General features: G+C 41.1%; 1 protein-coding gene across 1 annotated transcript in view; it reads left to right on the forward strand.

Annotated features, from left to right (window-relative positions):
• The window catches only part of exoc4 (exocyst complex component 4), a 99264-nt gene that overhangs the window by 24444 nt on the left and 67249 nt on the right, over positions 1–7571 (forward strand). The window lies entirely within an intron of this gene.

The raw sequence follows: 7571 nt of genomic DNA on the forward strand, positions 1-7571 counted from the left end.
ACACACACACACACACACACACACACACACACTCAAGCAGAGTGAGTGAGCTGCAGACCCTGGAGAGCCTAAGCAGTTCTAACGCTCGTACTTCTTCGAGCGTCTGCTCTCTGTTTCTCTGCCTATGACCTTGAGGTTTCAATCAGCAGTGCCTGACAGCGCTGTTTGTCTGCTACTATTCGTGTTTTCAGAGCTCCTCGTTGACATTGTTTGGATAAATAGTAAAGGTAGGAAATGGAGCGAGAAAATAACTGCAAAGTGCTTTTAGTCCTTTTTGCTTTTAAAGTACGACTCCATAACACAATAACAACTGTGACAAAATCTGCATATCTCATTATGACTATTTAGGGGTAAATAATGCAGTTTTAATTAAGATTCCTCTTGGTATTTGACAAAAAAATAAGCAAAGAAATGACTCGACTATCAATTCTAAAAGGCATTTCATGCAGTTCTTTTATAGTTTTGACAAAAAAAGGCACTCATACAGTAGCTTTTCTGTAAATGTATGCAAAATGTTCTGCCTCGGCTCCCCCGGCACAAAGGGAACAGCATTGATTAACTGTGGATAAAGGAAAACCCCAAATGGTCTTCAAATAACAGAACACTTTTTTTCCTCCTCCATCTGTCGGCGCCTCAGAAAGAAAGGGGGAGAAAAAACTATTTTTTTTTGACTGGCTGAATGCCTCCGAGCGTTTATAAGAAGATGAGATTTCTGTGGGCTTTCATTTCACCTGTCACAATGCGTCGCACCGGCCACAAGCCTAGGCCGGGCCCTGAATGGCTGCAAAGAGATTGAAAGAGTAAGAAATCATTTAGAAAGTGAAATAAGTCGACTGTGATGGAGGGAGGTGGAGGGAAGGAAGGAGGGAAGGAAGGAGGGAGGGAGGGAGGGAGAGAGAGAGAGGAAGGTTAAAAGTCATTGTTTTCATCAGGGTCCAGCGAAGAAGCCATTAAGAGATTTCTGAAGGAAGAAATTAGAAAAATATGTATTGAGACTGTGTGGAAGGGACTTTTTCTCTCTCTTCAAATTAAACTTACTGTAGGGAGGAAGGGGGAGGAAAAGAGTTAGGAAGGGGAGATTGAGTTGATGAGTTCTTCTGGCTGTGGGATTACTCAACACTTAAAGCTTAGTCATGTGTGTCTTAGTCTCTCCACTCTGAGTTTCCTAAACTCTTTTTTCCTCAACGGTCTGCTTCAAGTCAATAAAGTTAATAACTCTAATTTAAACCAACACAGCCTCGGAAATAACAATTTGATTGCTCGTTTTAAATCTAGCTATGCACCGCTTCAAAGAGAAGAAAAATGGCCATGCCCGGAAAAGAGTTAAAGTCAGAAATACAGATGCAACAACGCTCTTTGTGCTGCGTCTTTGTTCAGTTTCCCATCTCTTTGTGGTAAGAATCACAGCAGCCGCAGTTGTACAGAATGTGTAATGATTGTGTAGCATATCTAGAGTCCCATATCTCTAATAGGCTTGAAATTAATCTGTAATATCGGTAATTTATGTCCCCCGAGTGTTATAAGGATTCTCCATATATCATTACACGCATGCTGACAGCTATACAGGGACATAGGCACATGCCTCATATACACATGCAAACACACAGGCACTTAATTGCTTGCTTCCTCCATTGGAGCACGTCTCGTACGCTTCAATTAATCCAATGCTTCATCTAAAGACTTTATTACAGCTCCATATGCAGCCACATCTGGAATGTGTGTTGGGAGCGTATGCAGTGAGACCCCCAGCTACAGCATGTTCATAGTGTTCATATTTACAGCAGAACCTCAGCTGTCTGTCTGCTTGAATGTGTATATAGGGTTTGTGGGTGTGTTTGCATCCTTGGCAAACCAGTACTTTAGAATCACAGAACCCTATCCAGATTCAATCACAGTCCCTATGAATAAACTATAAAAATAAAAATGTTTCTAGCTCTGTGTTACCATGCCCCCCCCTTTCCTCTGCATGTTTCCCAACCACAAGACTTTTACATCTCCTGATATTGTATCGCCTCTCTGTCTTGTGTGTGTGACTCGGAGTACCCCAGTGGTCACCTGGGAGGTGAAGTGAGAAAATATCTCAATAACCACTGCAGTGTTGCACCAAGCCGAGTCAGTAATGCATTTACAGCCTTTTTAAAAAATATTATTTCTCTTTGTGTTGCATCCTTTCATTGTGTTTTGTGCGATATTGCCTTGCCCTGGGGCACGTTTGAAGTGACACCCCCACCATGTGACAGCCGTACACAAAGCCTGCCTATCTCCACACGCTTGCCCTGGATATGCACGTAAACAAACACACACTCTATAGACTTCCCCCTTTTTCCTTCAGGCATACAGTGTATAGATATTTTCCCATTCCCAAATCTGACCTCCCTCCACTTCCAAGATGTATTCATAATCAACTCGGTTGCAAATCAATTTCCCACATTACCTGTTTCCTTTTGATACTCAAATTGACTTGTTTACACTGCGTCCAGCAAACAAAAGAATTCCCTGGCTGAGGCCCCTACGCTATAGCAATCTAGTTACAAACAAACACTTTCTGCCCACACCTTTATACCTTAACAGAAAAAAACAAACCTATGCTATGTTAGGGGCTTCTTGTTTATGTATAAAAGAATCATGTTCCCCTGAGGGAGGGAGGGAGGGACATGGAGGGGAGGAGGAGGAAGAGAGCCGCTGCCGGGGGAAACCAGAAGTGGTGTTCCCTGTCAAGCGGAGTTGTACACCTTAATGGGGAGGGGAGGGAAAAAAGGTGCAAATGGAAAAATGTCTAGTGGGAGACACGGGTGGAGGTGATGGTGGGTGGGATATCAGGGGTGGGGCTAGCAGATGTTAATAGCCACGTGTTCACAGAAGTGTGCATGAGTGAAAACTGAAATAGCACAATGGCATGCTCCTGCAAAACGATGTGCGATGTGACACAAACTGGAAACGTGATTGCCGGGGGTGTGGTATTATGTTTAGGGGAAAGACCGTTTCAAAAAAGCTTGGACATTTCAGAATGGTGATGGGGTCATTAGATGAAGCTTTGACCAGACATATCCCCGCAGAAAAAAACAAACCCCCACTTTTTCATTTAGAGGGCCCCTCGAGAAAAAAAAGATTTTGATTTCTAACCACATTCAACGCCCACTTTTAGTTCCTCACTCTCTTTTTTTATGGTATAATCACTGACTTGCCTCTTTAATAATTATTTTTCCAATCACTCATCCCCTGCATTTGTTTTCGGACTTCAAGGATAATGGCTGTGATCAATACTTGACTTCCGCTGACCTTGCAATTATAATTTATCATATTCATAAACGAGCCTGAGATGGAAGTGGTGAAAACGTCAATAATTATTAAAGGATTATGGCGCTGGAATGTCGAAGACTCCAGCTAAGCCGTATTCTATGCCTTCCATTATTATATATATTTTTCTTCTTCTTGCTTTCTTGCTCTGTCAATATGTTTAAAGTTCATCTTGTTTTTCTCGTGCGGGTGTATGCTTAGGTCTCCTTACATGAAAGAACTAATAAAAGACTAAAAACAGATCATAAGCAAATTAAATCAAGTCAAAGTAAGTTGTAGGTTCATATAGACTCACCATAAGTAAACCGACAAATTATTTAATTAAATGTAACGTTTAAATATTATGGTTCTATTAAGAATTAAGAATTAAGGTTAAAAGTTCATTAGAGACACTTTTTATCAAGGGTGCTTAGTTATTAATTCTTGTCTGAGCAAACATATTTTACTTAACCACAGAGCTGGATTTCTTTTAAACTGATTACATTTCTACATTTCTAATCCTCAGGCCGTTCTAAACTCTATATTACATCATGTGTGCTTTAAAGGGAAGATGATTTACTATTTTCATAACCCTTACTGTATGTCCCCTTAAAACGTTTTTGCAACAGATTGAATTTAATAGTCATAAATTATATAAAGGAGGTTATATTATATTCAGAAATAATTCAAAACTTTTAGTAAGTTTCTCCAAAACTTCAGGAAAATGATCCTGGTCTCAAAATGTTAAAGAATGATGGGACATTTGCAAGAACACTCTTACACTTTACCATAGTGAAACATTTTATTCACATGTCTTACCTCAATGGGAAGAATGTGTTAAAAGTGTTTTATATATACAAAAATATCAGGTTCACCATTTCATTTTTTACATTTGTCCTTTACAGTAGATGGCTGTCACTCGTGGTGTAACATTACGTTGGAAGCAAAGTGATGTAGAAAGAGCACATGTCACGTCAATGACTGATGAGGGTTTTCATAGTGGCCACACAGTGTGTGTCTGTGTACCCTACGTGAAGTATGCATGCCAGGTCACGTCATAAGTGACATGTCCGACATGCTGTAATTGAATGACATGTTGTAGCCGAGTCTTTACTCCTGTACACCGCAGGAATGCCACTAGCAAATGACATGTTTCCCCTCTTGCACAGGTGCCAGACCTTAATAAATCACTTTGTTCCAGCAGCGACATAACTGGGTTTGTAGATAAAAATGCAAGGTACCTCTGTTACCTGACAGGCTATTACTGTGAAAAGCCTTTATTTGTGTTCAGCATGAAAGCAAATATGGAGCATATTGTGGGGAAAAAACACAGGCACACATACACACACTGCTACAGATGTCTTTGCTTTCAGTAGGTATTTGTACGTTAGCTTGGGCTCATCATGTTCAATTTGCTCCAACATAGATTTCAGCAAGGTTGATTGGTTCAAACACTAGAGATACGATTCCCCTCACCTCCTTTCTTAAGTTTCTTAAGACACACACACACACACACACACACACACACACACACACACACACACACACACACACACACACACACACAGTGTTGGATTCTCATCTGCCGTGGGACCAGTGATTGGATTACAGTAGCTCTGGTGCTGAAATTAGAGTGGAACATGCAGACATTGGAAAATGCTCTGTGGCTTGAAATAATGATATCAAGATTTGACTGTATTGTACGTCACCAGGACCCTGGTTAGGAAGATAGAAGCATGATAATGGAAAATACATAGCAGACTGTTATTTAAAGACGGACTAGAGTTGCCAGCATTTGACTCACTGTTATTATGTCATTTATTAACATTTGTGAACCTAGGGAAAGCGCAATCATGGCTCTTTACATTTGGACGCAACATGAATCATAGATAATTATCCAAACAAAAGCCAGCAACACCTGCTGGAAAAACTTGGTACAAACCCAGGAGCAAAACTGGATGTCAACCAAAATCCCTCTTCCATTAACCAAAGCACTTCCACCTTAGACACTGCATGCATGTCTCATACACTTACTCTATCCATGCAATAATAGCATTTCAACTTAAATAGCTGACAAAGTTGACAAATTACTGACGTTATTCGAACTAGAAGGTCAAACTAAAGTTTGTATTTTAAAATATGAAATGTGTTTATTTCACTTAGGTATGTTTGTTGACACTGCTAACACTGCTATTGTTGCATGTGATATTGGCTGTGAGTTTCTTTGTGGATATATTTGTTTAATATCGATAAAAACAGTTTGATGTCATTGTCCAAAAGTGTGCACATAAATATCACTGTCGGAAACCGGACAAAGGATTATTCACTCGGTGCTTTTTATTGTGTCAAAAAAGGGCACACTACCACAAAAAATAAAATAATCCAAGAAATTTGAATCTCATTGCCAAACATCAGATATGACCAATGCAAATGATAGTAAAGCTGTGAAATCCAAATGTAATCTTTGCATAAAGAAAAGTTTTATCTCACTGTGACCGTCTGAGATAAACATAAACATTGCTAAAGTCAGTGTTTTGACGCGATAGATTTTGAGCGTGGCGTGCAGGAGGAATAGAAACGACGTGGGGATGCAGAGGACAACAGGAGGAGAATAGAACAAGGCTGCAATAGTTTACACAGTGCAGACATTTAATCAGAGGGAAAGAGCTTGGTATATTTTCACAACCTGAGGCTAATTTTAATCAGCATTGGTCTTGTCATTATTGGCGGCTTTGTCTGTCACCTCTGTGTTTACTTTTAATCTCAGACCTGCTGATTGGAGAAGATGGAGGGATGGACAAATGGAAAAGGGAGGGGGTGAGGGAAGGAGAAGGGCAAGTGGGACACGGGGCTGTAGAGGCCTTGGCACCTGCATCTTAGCAGCTTGACTGGCAGCCTGACAGATAAACACTCACCTCTTGCTTACCCAGCATGCAACAGGTTTTTCCGGTAAAGAAGAGGGTGTTCAATGTGCTGTCTGATTCCCTGCTGGGTCCAATCAGAGATGAGATGAAATGTAGTTTTATGGCCGATTACTTCTCCTGGTCTTTATCCACACACACATACTGTACACTCACATGCATGTGCTCTATCACTCAGAGATAATTCTTTGTTATGGTTGACAGATTCAAGACACCATGGCAGTAAAGAGTGTTTTATCACCCTTGATGCTCAGAGTGAGCGAATTGATGGTGCTTTTCCTTAACATTTTACAAAATTAGACTCGGAGGAACTGTTTCTGTGAAAGGAGCTGTTAAAGAAATACCTTTATGTTTTTAGTGAATATTTTATCGTCTTTAATCATGTTACTTATGTTTTATAACACATTATTCCTGGAGGTGTTGTTGACTGTCAGGACTGGTGTGCCATTTTTCAGGGTAGTAATGAAAAATACCAGATTTTTTACCCTTGCTAATTACATACATTACATTACATTGCATTTAGCTGTCGCTTTTATCCAAAGCGACACAATAAGTGCATTCAACCAGGAAGATACAACCTTGAAGAAAACAGAATCATATAAGTACATCAGGTTTCATAGAGCCAAACATTTCAAGTGCTACTCAACTGGCTTTAGATAAGCCAGCCCTTTATTAGTATATAAGTGCTTTGTTAGTAATTCTATTGCTCGAAGTGGAGTCGAAAGAGATGAGTTTTCAGTCTGCGCCGGAAGATGTGTAAGCTTTCTGCTGTCCTGATGTCAATGGGGAGCTCATTCCACCATTTTGGAGCCAGGATAGCAAACCAACGTGTTTTTGCTGATGGGAACTTGGGTCCCCCTCGCAGTGCGGGTGCAGCGAGCTGTTTGGGCTGATGCAGAGCGGAGTGCACGGTGCTGGGGGTGTACGGTTTAACCCATGGTCCTGGATGGTAGGCAAGGGCCAGATCCATTCGCAGGCCATGGTAGGCAAGCCACCATTGTCCTTGAAGTGGATTCTAGCAGTCAGCTGGAAGCCAGTGAAGGGAGCGGAGGGAGCGGTGTGGTGTGGGAGAATTTAGGAAGGCTGAAAGACCAAACAGAGCCGCTGCATTCTGGGATGAGCTGCAGAGGTCGGATTGGCACATGCAGGTGACCAAAGCCGTTTAGGAGGGAGTTGACCAGTAGACTAGGCGTGAGATGACGAGAGCCCTGGACCAGAAGCCTGGCGTTGGTTTTCCTGGGTCCAGCTGGGGACGTATGCCTCATAGAAATGTATTGTAAGTTTAATTGGTCCTACTTCTACGTTCCCTGACTGAAAAAAATGTGGATGGTTTATTAGACATTGTTCTACATACAGTTGCAAGAAAACTAGTGA

Source organism: Notothenia coriiceps, unplaced genomic scaffold (genome assembly GCF_000735185.1).
Source record: "Notothenia coriiceps isolate Sejong01 unplaced genomic scaffold, NC01 NC01_scaffold00034824, whole genome shotgun sequence".
NCBI classification, from domain to species: Eukaryota; Metazoa; Chordata; class Actinopteri; order Perciformes; family Nototheniidae; genus Notothenia; species Notothenia coriiceps.